The sequence below is a fragment of the Hemicordylus capensis genome, chromosome 2 (assembly GCF_027244095.1).
Source record: "Hemicordylus capensis ecotype Gifberg chromosome 2, rHemCap1.1.pri, whole genome shotgun sequence".
Lineage (NCBI taxonomy): Eukaryota > Metazoa > Chordata > Lepidosauria > Squamata > Cordylidae > Hemicordylus > Hemicordylus capensis.
The window spans coordinates 66,596,679-66,610,353 of record NC_069658.1 but is presented as its reverse complement, the minus strand read 5'-3'; positions in this window follow the sequence as shown (position 1 = coordinate 66,610,353).

Sequence of the window (13,675 nt, the reverse complement as noted above, 5' to 3'; positions counted from 1 at the left end):
GCCCCTGCACAAGCAGTGGCATTCTTAGGACCAGGCCGAGGTGATCTGGGCCAGTCCTCTGCCACCTGGGGCGGGGCCTCCAAACGCTCCCCCAGAGGCAGAGCCACCATTGGGTGAACGGGTTCAAAGAACCCAGGCCGCCAATGGAAAAGGCCGCCAAAGCCCCATGGCTTGGGCTCCAGAGGAGCCCAGAGTGAACTCCCCCCTCCCATGCCCGAGCTCTCAGCAGCCTGGGAGTGGGAGGGGGGAGTTCGCTCTGGGCTCCTCCTGAGCCCGAGCCACGCCCCCATGTGTGTGACATCACGCGCACGGGCGAATGCGGAGGGGGCTGCCGAGCAGGGCTGGACGCAGGACGTCTCTTGGCTGGCTCCACGCCTATGCTCCCCCACCTCAGAAGACACAGACGAATCGGTCCCTTCTTGCTTGGGCTTTTGGAACTAGCTTGGCATTTGAAACAGGCGATTTGCCAAGGGACCCTACTGGGGTGTGGCTGGAGGAGGGCTCGCTACTGCTGTAATACTGTTGTTGTTGTTGTTGTTGTTGCTGCTGCTGCTGCTGCTGCTGCTGCTGCTGCTGCTGCTGCTGCTGCTGCTGCTGCTGCTGCTGCCACCACTTCACTCTTGGAGTGAAATCCCTGGCCAGAGGGTGAGTGGGAGTGTCTGTTGCCGGCCAGGTTTTTTCCTTCAAAAACTGGGAACTTTGCCTTGCTGGCACATGACACTGTGTTACTTCGAGGTCCCTTGCCCTAGCCTTTGGCCAGAGGTGTGTAGGTAGTTCCACTCCACCCTGGGTTGTTTCTCTTTTGACCCCTTAAGGCTTTAATGGTGTGCACGCTGAGTTAGTAGTACTGTTAAGTCTCACTAGATTCAGTACTTACTTCAGAGTAAGAGTGGGATGCTGCTTCTTATGCTTAGGAATTGACGCACATTAATGTCAGTGGTGTTTTACAGGATAACAGACAAGATGACAGCTCTTTACCCCAAAGAGTTAAAAAGAATCTAGCACAGAAATAAAAATAAAAGAATCTGGCACAAGGGAAGGGAGGAAGAGGAGAGTAAAGGGGAAACCAGAGTGCAGGGGCCCTGTGCCTTTCAAAGATAGAAATTGGTGAAGTTTTTCCTGCTGTGAAAAGCTAAAATGATGGGGAAATGCTTAACTAGTTCAATTTCTGTCTTTCAAGTGAAGATTTTCTTCACTTGATTCAGAAAGGAGTTTAAAAAATAATGCGTGTGTCATGGTGTATGTGTATGTGTGGGATGATGATGCTTAACGCAGGGCAGGGACGGGGCTCCAAAGGCCTTTAGGTCCAGGCTCCAAAATCACCTAGGTGTGCCCATGCGCATGAGGCTGTGGCATGGTGACATTCCACATCTGAATTAATACTCTTCACACCTTCTCATAGGGCCACAGTGCTGTAGTCTTCTTTGTCCATCTAGTATGGCCCATGGTGAGAGTATGAACGTGGTATGGCCCACGTTCAGAGCTGAGTAGTATTCACGATCTGTTGCGGGAGAGCTCCTTGTGATCATAGCACTGGGTATGCAGCCTTCTGCTGCACTCTCAGTTTTGTGAATTGGGCTGCATATTTTTAGTGAGTGTTTGGTCCAGGAAAAAGAATTCCCTTCCTTGCTCTGAATTTATCTCAGTATATTTCTTAGGAGGTGATGCTCTACATTCTAATGTATTTTGTTTCCCTCTTGGATAGAACCTTTTGCAGTAACGACCGGTCCTGTGGCTCTTTTACGTTTTCCTTGTTAGCACTGCAGCATTCTTTTAAACCCTTTCGTGCTATTAGACCTTTTCCCATGTTTAATAGACTCCTATTTGTAAAATGCACATATAGGATGAATGCACCATCTTCCGAGCCAGCACGTGTCATAATGCAGATTCCGGTTATTCCTTGAGGCACTGAGCGTCTGGTAGCAATTTTTGTGATGATGACTTTACAATGACTTTACAATGTCAGGAGACCCTGCTTGGCAGATTCGGTGACCTCCTTTCTGAAAATATGTTAAAGCAAAGTGGCCTGATAGGCAAGATCTATTTATAGCAATACTCATTAGGGAGTCACTTGGACCAGGCATTTCTATGCCAGCTCATGTGCAGTATCCTGTTGGGAAACTTCCTAAGGCAAGCGTTAAGATGCACTGAGAGGTATATGGAAATCATCTGCAGAATATCCTCACCATGTTTTCTGTTATTTCTACTTGAAATAAGTAGAAATAACATGCAGTTACTGCAAGGGTCCTTAGTAATTGAAATTATTAGGTTGTTCACACGACCAGGCAGGTGGTGTGGTGTGGGCCGGGGGGCAGGGGAGGCTGGTTGAACTCACCTTCCCCCTCCCCCAGATAAGTGATTGCATGTTTTTGGGAGCACAGACTATACTCCTAGACAAGCAGCACTGTGTGGTGCAGTGCACAGCTTTGGAGGCTGGGGGCCACACATCCAAGCCTTCAGATATCCCACAGTGCACTGTGCAACATGCACAGTGTATTGGGGGATTCCTCCAGGAAATGGGCACTCTAGGCACCTGTCTCTGTGTGCTGCCGGGTTGGAAACAGCCCAAGCTTGCACACGAGCAGGAAGCCTGAGTTAAGGGTGCGCTTGCTCCCATAACTTTGGCAAAAAGCTGGGCTAGGCGGTGCTGCCCCACCGGGATCAGGCCCAATCCTGACAACTTCCACATGCAGCCTGTGTTCCCTCTAACAGGGATTCCCAGATGTTGTGGACTACAACTCTCAGCATCCCCAGCTACAATAACCTTTGCTTGGGGGTTATGGGAGTTGTAGTCAACAACATCTGGAAGTCCCTGTTAGAGGGAACACTGCAGCCTAACCCAGGCTGGGCTTCCCAAGCCTGGGTTAGGCTGTGTGTGAGAACATCTATGTATACCCCACATTTCCATCCCAAATAAGACCTTTAAGGCTGCTAGCAGTCATGGCAAAAAGCAATCTAAAAACAGAAAAACTAAGCAACGGTTAAACCACAGCAGTCAGAAAAACAAATGCTAAGACAGCTACATACAATGGCTTGCATACTGCAGTCTACTCCCCTTCTATAGGGAATCCAGTAAGGATTCCCCTTTACAAGCAAAGGGGAAAAGGGGGATTCTCTATGTAAAAGGGGGTTTCGGGGCAGGTGAAAGGGCACCTTAGCACCACCTGTGGTGGCGGCGGCAGCAGCGGCGGTGGCCTCTCTTGGCCCCCACCGGTGCCCCACCCCACACCATGGGCTGGCGGGTTGCATGGTTCTGGCCTCTGTGCATGAGCAGAGGCCATTTGCGTGACCTCCACGCATACATCCCCTGCTAACTGGGCAAAGAGGCACCTTTTACCGTGGTGAGTCTCTTTATTTAGCAGGGGGAGAGTAACTGGCCCCATCCACCCCCAGCACAGTACCTCCAGTGACTGTTGCTGGGGTCTATCTTATGTTTCTTTTTAGAATGTGAGAACTTTGGGGACAGGGAGCCATCTTATTTGTTTGTTATTTCTCTTTGTAAACTGCCCTGAGCCATTCTTGGAAGGGCGGTATAGAAATTGAATTTATTATTATTTCTTGTTTACACAGTCAGACAAGTGTTATTGACTGGTTTGTTTTATCCAGACATCGAGTCCTTCCCAAGGACCTGGGATGCCAGAATTTTATTGTCAATTGTTATAGATATTGTCGCAGAATATAGGCTGTTCCCAGTAAAGCTGCTTTTTGTAATTGGCTGGTGGTGATTTCTGTGGCCCCTATGGTGTTGAGGTGCTCTTCAAGGTGTTTTGGAACTGCATCCAGGGCGCCAATTACCACTGGGATTATTTTGGTCTTTTTCTGCCACAGCCTTTCAATTTCGATTTGTAGATCTTTGTATTTGGTGATTTTTTCTATTTCTTTTTCTTCTATTCTGCTATCCCCTGGTATTGCTATGTCGATTATTTTAACTTGTTTTTCTTTCTTCTCGACTACAGTTATATCTGGTGTATTGTGTGGCAGATGTTTGTCTGTTTGTAGTCGGAAGTCCCATAATATTTTTACATCTTCATTTTCTTCAACTTTTTCAGTTTTATGGTCCCACCAATTTTTGGCTACAGGTAGCTTGTATTTTTTGCAGATGTTCCAGTGTATCATCCCTGCTACTTTGTCATGCCTTTGTTTGTAGTCAGTCTGTGCGATCTTTTTACAACAGCTGATTAGGTGGTCCACTGTTTCATCTGCTTCTTTACAAAGGCGGCACTTGCTGTTTGTGGTTGATTTTTCGGCTTTTGCTCGTATTGCATTTGTTCTTAGTGCCTGTTCTTGTGCAGCCAGTATTAAACCCTCTGTTTCTTTCTTCAAGTAACCATTCTTAAGCCATTGCCAGGTCTTGGTGATATCTGATTTTCCACTTATATTGTGCAAATATTGACCATGCAGGGGCCTATTTTTCCATTTTTCTGCTTGGTTCTTGACTTGTTCTTTCTTGTAGGCCTGCTTTCTTTCATTGGTGTTGAATAGTTTCGCGTTATTGACCATCTGAAGTGCATCTTCTTCACTGTCCTTGATATATGCTTCAAGGCCTCTTTTCTCCTCCTCTACTGTTTGATGGACTTGCAGCATTCCTCTTCCACCTGAGCTATGAGGGAGGTATAGCCTATCAGCATCACTGCGGGGGTGCAGAGCATGATTGATGGTCATGATTTTCCTGGTCTTACGATCCAGCGTCTCTAGCTCTGCTTGGGTCCAGTCTATTATTCCTGCAGTGTATCTGATAACAGGTGTAGCCCAGGTGTTTATGGCTTGTATGGTGTTCCCGCCATCATCATCATCATCATCATCATTATTATTACATGGAGGCCATTTACATCACCATGCATGCACGAAGGCTGGAATCAGGCCACCCTCTGGCCCACAATATGTGTGTGTGTGTGTGTGTGTGTGTGTGTGTGTGTGTGTGTGAATGCCACCACTGCAGAGCCGCCACCACAGCCGCTGTCACAGCCAGTAAGGTGCCCTCTTGTCCACCCCCCCCCCATTTTTAGGTAGGTAATCCCCCTTTGCATGTGAAGGGGAATCTTCCTGGATTCCTGTTTACAAGCAAGGCACTTGAAACGGGTCGAAACAGGTCAAACCGGTTCAACAGCACGAACTGATCTGCTAGCCAGTTCACCTCAAACCAGTCTGTGGACCAGCGGTTCAGTTCCAATTTGGTTTAAAATCAAATCTATCCGCCGCTGCCAGTTCTGTGCACATCCCTAGTTTGTGCTATCAAATAAAGGTTTGCTTTTCAAAGGAGCATGCTTAGCATGCATGTCCATCCTTGAGGCCTATTTTTTTTCTTTAATCTCTTTTCATTCTGGGTTTTCTTCTTGGCTTCCACATGCCCAAATTACAACAAGTATACCCTTAATCAGCTTCAAAATCAGACTCCTGGAAATAACTTAAGGATAGGGTAATCATATACATCAATCAAGGCAGGCACAGGAAAAAGAGAGCCAAAGAAGTGGTATGGTGCTAGAAGTCATATACTGCACTGAAACATCTCCCCTGCCCCCATCTTCTGCTACATCTTTAGAACATAGGATGTGCTAACCAGGAGCAGCAAAAGCAGTGCACACAAGGCCAAAATAATCCTATTTTCATATAGATACTAGGTGGGTATGAATTGTCTGTACCTATGTAGGAACGATAACTCAAAATCAGTAGACTGCATTCCTTCTGCTTTAAGAGGTGGGTCTTTTAGCTAATTGTTTATTTGTGTATTATGGTATATGTTATTGTTTTATTTTGATTTTATTATCATGGTAAGCAACTTTGAATCCCTTTGAGAGAAAGGAGGAATTTTTAAACACACACACTTACTTATTTATTTAATTGATTTATACACCACCTTTCTTCCAAAAACTGAAACTTATATACATTAATATGTGAAGGCTGTTCTCATGAGCAGCCTAATCCAGGCTAGGGCATCCCAGCCTGGGTGAGGCTGCTTGTGTGCAGTGCTGGGATCCATGCCGATCCCTGTGCTGCCCGCCTGCCTGACCCCCACTTTTAAGCCCGGCCTTTAGCGCACCCTTAACCCCAGGATCATGTGTGTGCTCAGGCTTCTTGCAGCTGGAGAGCACACAGAGATGGGTGCCTAGAGTGCCCGTCTCATGGGAGTATGAGCACAGTGCATTGTGGGATACATGGAGGCTGGGACACATTGTTCCGGCCTCCAGAGATCCACGCTGCATGCAATGGTGCAGATCATGTGGGAGCACAGTCCATGTTTCCCACCAACATTGAGGACTTGTCTAGGGGGAAGGTAGGTTTAGTGCAGCCTTCCCCCTGCCTACCCTCCCTGCCTTCTGGTCATGTGAATACCCTTGTATTGTGATTGATTACATCACACATTCAGTTTTTTTATTGCTCTGCTATTGTAAGAGGAGGGGTGTGACATAAATATTTTAAATGAAAGCAATTCATATTTTAGTCTGAATCAAATCATCGGTCTATCCAGCTCAAAACTGTCTTCTCTGGCTGATAAGATCTCTCTAGGGTCTTAGACAGGGTTCTTTCAAAAAAGACCCAAAATCCTTTATAGGAGCTGCAGTCCGGCACTGGGGTGGGGGGTCCCCTTAAGGGCGGGGAGGGTTTACTTACCCCTCCCGCTGCTTTCCCCCCTCTGGCACCCGTATTTCTTTGAGTAATTGGGCCTCCGGACCGGTCCGGGCACATCACTAATCCTTTAACTGGTGATTGCATCTGAGATTTTTCTAATACAAAGCATGTCCTATAGGTTCCACCATATATAGTGCCAAATCAGCCAAAAGATTTCTGCTATATGCTCAAACAAATGGTGTTGTAATGATTTTTAAAATGTTTATAGAATCCTTTTCATTCATAATCAAGTACATAGATTAGAAAGAGAAGTAGAAGGAAGAACAAAACAAATGGGGAAAAAATTGTCTAGAGAGTGAAATATATACTGAATAAATCCTAATTCATTCATCCTCATTTACAGTCAAGTACTGTTCAGGCACTTGAATAAAGTTACCCTGACACGACTGAAGAGTTTCCTCCCTCCCCTTAATGCTCACATGCTTCACCAAAATACATTTTGTCATATTTCATAAGGGAAACTATGCTAGTCTGTGAAAACAAAACCAGCAAAATGTCCTATGGTATTTTAAAGATGAACACATTTATTGCACTATAAGTGTTTGTGAGCTAAAGAAAAGTGTGTTGTCAAGTCGGTGTCCACTCCTGGCACCCACAGAGCCCTGTGGTTGTCTTTGGTAGACTACAGGAGGGGTTTACCATTGCCTCCTCCCGCGCAGTATGAGATGATGCCTTTCAGCATCTTCCTATATCACTGCTGCCCAGTATATGTGTTCCCCATAGTCTGGGAAACATAACAGTGGAGATTTGAACTGATAAGAGCTCAGTTTATCAGATTCAAGAAGTGGTATAGAAAGATATAAGGAGTATACATGTGAAAAGGGATTTTTAAAACCCCACTTGGGGCCAAACTGCAGGGCCAAAAAAAATGACACTGAGAAATATGGGCAGTTCTTTCACAAGGTGAGGTGGTTGCCTCAGGGAAGGATTATTAGAGCACCTGCAGAGTGCCACTTCCAAGATGTCTGCCTGTTGCCACCATCAGAGCAGATTCCCAAGAGCATGCTCACAAGACTCACCATGGCACTGATGGACTCAGATTCCTCACCTGTCCACTGTCCATGCTTACAGTGTTTCTCTAAAGAGGAAAATGCTGTGACCGTGATTGGAAGACTTGGGTTCCCCAGCCTTCCAATCATAGAATTCATTTCTTCATACTTCTAGTGTTTGTTTCTGCAAAGGCTGTACACATGTTCAGTATGCAGCATGAGGCTTCTGAGCATGTCATCACTTGGGTGAGGCTTGTAGGCACATTTTTGGGACACTACAGCATTCCTTTAAAAAAAATCTGAAGTATGTATCATAATTATTTATTATTTATTTAAAATATTTCCATACCGCCCAAACTTGCGTCTCTGGGTGGTTTACAAATTAAAATAATTTAAAACATTAAATCAACTAATGATTAAAATGTTAATAATACCCAGTGGGAACACATCACACCCATTTTGAAAGAGCTGCACTGGCTACCAGTTTGTTTCCGGGTCCAATTCAAGGTGCTGGTTTTGACCTTTAAAGCCCTTAACGGTTTGGGCCCGGGATACCTGAGGGACCACCTGCTCCCAAGGGTTACTGCCCACTTGACGAGGTCATCTGAGGGGGCTCTGCTCCAGGTGCTGACAATGAGGGAGGCTCGGTTGTCGTGCACGCGGGACAGGGCCTACTCTGTTGCTGCCCCCATACTCTGGAATGCTCTCCCGGTGGCTATTTGCTCCTCGTTCTCCATCACAGCTTTTAGAAAGAGTGTAAAATCTTGGTTTTTTGCCCAGGCATTTATCTGATTCTCTGCTGCTGCTCTTTGTACTCTGTATTGCTTTTATGCTTTTGTTTTAAATTTTTAATCAGATTTGTTTAATATTTTTCACTTAATATTTTAATTGTGTCTTTTTTTACCATCTTGTTTTGAAATTTTGCTGTAAGCTGCCTTGGGATTGTTTTAATGAAAGGCAGCATATAAATTTAACAATAAATAAATAAATAAATAAATAAATAAATAAATAAATAAATAAATAAATAAATAAATAAATAAATAAAAGTGTTGCTTGAGTATGTATGCAAACAGAGCTGGCATTAGGGCTTGGTTTTCAGGTTAGTATCTTCAGTGACCACTTGTTGCTTGCTGAATAAATGCTTCCAGTTGGGGCATGTGTCTGTGTGTGAGGGCCACCATCTAATCACTAGACTGTTTCATATATTAGTACAGTGGGAGTCTCACGTGTTGATGTACTGGAACAGATTCTTTCATTCATTTATGTATGTATGTATTTAACACATTTGTATACTGCCCAAAATGCAAGTCTCTAGGCGGTTTAAAACAAAATAATAAAATCAACAGATAAAAAGATCGAAACATTTCAAAAATTAAAATTTAAAATGTTAAAACTATTAAAAACACAATTAAAACAATATCTAATTAAAAGCATGGGTGAACAAATGCATCTTGACGGCCTTTTTAAAAGTTGTAAGAGATAGTGAGGCTCTTTATTTCAGCAGATAGTATGTTCCAAAGCCTCGGGGCAGCAATGGAGAAGGCCCGTCCCCAAGTAGCCACCAGATGAGCTGGTGGCAACTGCAGATGAACCTCTCCAGATGATCTCAGTGGGCGGTGTGGTTCTTAAATACATGAGGGACCCCTGGAGTAAGCTCCCCAAAACCTGTCTGACAGCTGCCATTAAAGCCTGACAGGAGTGAGCAACATGCAAACTCAAGTTCTTGGCTGGTCAGGCTTGGGAGCTAGGCTGAAGGAAAGCAAGTTTCTTTCCTTTCATCCTGAAGCCTAAAGGGAGAGGGTGAAGGAATCTCCCTACATGGTCTGAAGGACCACAGAAGGCAGAAGAACTAGCCTCTAATAATGTGTGCACCCAGACTCTTCAACACAAGAGATTGGCAAAACCCTCTGCTTTTTCTGGAAGCGTTTTCTGAAAGCAAATCCAGTGAGGATTCCCCTTTATGAGTAAAGGGGCAAGGTGGGCTTCCTAGACATAAAGGGTGTGGGAGGGGAGTCAAGGCTACTTACTTTAATCATTGGTGGTGTCAGCGGCATTGGGAGCAGCAGCTTTCCCCATGGCCTCCTTCAGAGTAGCCCGGGCTGCCTATGGCCCAGTTCAGGCCTTCTCAACCCCAGTTCGAGCCTCCACACACATGTGGAGGCCGGAATTTGGCTGCAGCCAGCCAGGGCTACTCTGGAGGCGGCTGGCAGGGTGAGGGGGGAGTCACCACCACCACTCCTGCTACTGCTGCCTATGATTAAAGTAAGTAGCCTTGACTCCCCTCCCCACCCTCTAGGTCTAGGAAGGCCCCCTGTCTCTTTACTCATAAAGGGGAATCCTCACCCAATTCCCCTTTATGAGTAGCCCCCCGAACCAGTCCACAAACTGGATCAAACTGGTCTGGTCTTTGAACCCGAACTGGTCAGGTTTGACTGGAATTGGGACTGAACCAGGCAGGGCCCGGCTGGTTCCGTGTACATCCCTACTGTAGTTGCTGCCCTCAATCTGGCTGCAAAGAGTCAGGCATCCTTATTCAACTAAGAATATCAGTTCACAGGAGCAGGCTTCTTCACATAACACATAATTGTAGATGTAAATCTACATAATTGTAGATTACATAATTGTAGATGTAAATCAGATGTGTTTTCAAGTAAGAATTGGTCGAAAAATCTGTTTTGCCTTCCTCCCTTCTCCCCGCTAGATGATTTTTTTTTTTTTGTCAGATCCTTATTTGTCATATATCACCACATTTGCTTCAGTACCTTGGATAAGTACTAACACCTGAAGATGTTACTCTGGGCAAGGTTATAAAGATAATACAAATTCAGCAACCTGAAGAAGCAAATCGACAAGACAAGCCTGCATCTCAGGACTTACGTACTTTAACATAGGCTTCTTCATTTCACACCCCAGTACTTATGTTAACATAGGCTTCCTCATTTGTATTTTACTTAAAACCATCCCTAAGGTAAAATGTTCCATCAAGTCGATTTCGACTCCTGACGCCCACAGAGCCCTGTGGTTTTCTTTGGTAGAATACAGAAGGGGTTTACCATTGCCTCCGCCCGCGCAGTGTGAGATGATGCCTTTCAGCATCTTCCTATATCGCTGCTGCCTGATATAGTACCAGTGGGGAGTCAAACCTGCAACCTTCTTCTTGTTAGTCAAGCATTTCCCTGCTGCGCCACTTAAGGTGACCATCCCTACCATTGAGTTAAACCATTGGTCTATTTAGGTCAGTACTGTCTAACTGACAAGCAGCAGCTCTTCCGTGCTTCAAACAGGAGTCTTTCCCAGCCCTAACTGAAGATGCCAGAGGCTGACATACTGTGCGATGCTGGTTAGCCTAGTAACCTAATGTTGTCAGGGAAAGGAAACCGTTTTACCTCAAAACCCTCCCATTGTGCTGTGTGTTGCCTCCTGATACTTGACTTGACTGTAGGGAGAGGAAAACCAGCACATTCCCCCTGCAAGGGTATAGTCCAGTCATCCCAAAGGAAATTGGCATTGACAAATGATTTCTTTTGGGATCACTGTCTAGGTACTGACAGTGATCCCAAAGGAAAGTGACACAGATGTTTGTGTACAGAAGGTCATTGCAATGCAGTCTTGTATGGGGTTCCTGCCAAGCCAGGGCATATCTGGCTCTACTCGGCTGTTTTGAGATAAAGTTTGCACCCTAATGGCAACATCATTGTAGAGCAGGGCTTGCATCAGCTACAGCACTGACTCCATCATCACAGTGATAGTGCAGGAGGGAATGGTAAGGATGAGACGGCAGAATCAGACCGACTTCCACCCCAATGCCTTACATTGCCAAGTTGTGGCATCTGTAGAAGTTATTCTGGTGTGTTTATTTATGGAGAAGTGAGAAGAGAGAGGTAAGTTGTCTAACAACTTGAGAATCAGATTAGTAGGTCATCCACTTAGTCTTCATCACTTAACTACCTGTTCTTCTAATAAAGTGAATTCTTCTTTTTCTCTTAATAAAGCTAATTCTATCCTCCTGCACGCTGAGAGCAAAATTATCTTACAACACTCTGTAAAAGCGGGGGTGGGGGCAAGGAAGCAAGTTTAGGTCTGTATAAGGTTGTATTCAGGAATTATCACAATTGATGCAAAAAGCGGCTGAGAGGCAATAGAAAACAGAGAGCCATTTGAGGCTCGCTTGATTAGTGCAGCTGTACTTGAAGAAACAGAAGTCTGAGACCTCATAGCAATTCATGCACAATCTGGTATTTGGATAATTACACTGAAGCTAATTACATGCATTTTTGAACGCTGGCCAAAGGATTTTTCTGAAGAAATCTGATCCTCAATGCATTATGCTTAAGGAGGCAAAACTACTTTGAAAAGGACACCTTTACATTTTGCTTAAAAAAAAAAACACAATTCATGCCTTTGAATTAGTGAATATTACTCTGGCTCAAATCATGCTAATTGTGTTGTATTTTGATTAAAACTGGAAGCTGATAATTCCCCTTTCCTCCCAGACGATCACACAAACTGCTTTTTAGTGGAAACTGTGCATATGGGAAGAAAATTCAAGAAGAGCATTCCATAATTACACTAAATATTGACTATTCAATAGTAGAAGAAAATGTGACACAGAAGAAAGGATCAGTGCTACCAGGAATACTGAGAATTTATTGAACAGTTTCATAAGCCACCAGACTTGAGGCAGCTGATATGTGGGCCAGTAGCTCCATTTCCTCTTTAAAGCACTGCGAGGAAATAATCTGAGTTCCAGCACTGGCTCAGATGCAGCAGCAATAGGAGAGAGAGTGTGTGTGTGTGCACTTGTGTATATAAGGAGCCTCAACAACAACCAAAACCTAAAAATCATATAAACAGATTAAAACTACCATAAACTAAAAGCCTGATCAAACAGGTGTGTTTTCAAAAGTTGTTTTAAAACAACCAGAGATGGAGAGATTCTGATTTCATTTGGAAGTATGTTCCAGAGCCATGGGGCAACCCTAGAGAAGGCCCAGTTTTGGGTCACCACCAAGCGAGCTGGTGGCTACTGCAACCAGACCTCCAACATCTTACAAGTTGTAGTACTTTAAAGGTTTGTCTCCAGTCCCTGAAAAGATTATGAATCCCTAAATATTATGATTATGAAGATGGTGTGACATATGGGGATAAACTGGAAGTTAGTGTTTGTTCATACTCACCTCTTTAACAATTACGTTTTAAAATTATCAACTGGGAATTAATTGCAGAACCAAATGCTGGCCAGGCTGATCTTGCCTTTGGGGAAAATGTCATGTTAATTAAACAACAGAAACCTCTTAAATATAACTTTTCCCCATGACCTATAGCTTTCATTGTGGGTTATCAAATGTAAAACAAGCAATTCAATCACATTTTACACTTGACAGCTAGGTCTTATCAGTGTTTGTCCGGTGGATGTAATTTGTAAGGAAGAATTTCATTAACATTTAGCTTTGGTGAACTGATGAAGTAATGCAGTATGTATAATAGATTTCTCACTTTCCTAATTCATTTAACTTGGATTTTTGAGATTTCCATTTAGTATCAAAATATTAGACTAGACATGAAGCTGGATGTTTCTTAAGATGTTATATTCTAATTTGCTTTTCACACAACAAACAAATATCACTGTGGGAGATGGAGTATTTGTAGGTGTAAGAAATTATATGTTAATGAGTAACTACTACAATGCAAACATTTTAATTCAATGTTTGGTACACGGAATTCCTGTTTTGTTCAACAGAGTGATTACAGCCCACATGAAGTCAGCAGCAAATATTAGGTTAGAGGATTATTCCAGCTTTATTCAGGCATTATGTTGTATGTTTTTACAAGTGTCTGTACACATGAACACATGTGCATGTTTTTGTGCAAAATGTTTTCATTTTAAAAGTGAAAATTGGGTGCAGCCCCCTCAAATGCAAGGTACATAGGAAGTGCACTACTGTATGTGGAATGAACATAACATGCAACTAACTATACATGCAGACAGCTCTGTACATGTATCCACTGTACACAGTTTGTACATGGACTGAACATAACATAGGAATAGGGCTTTTCAG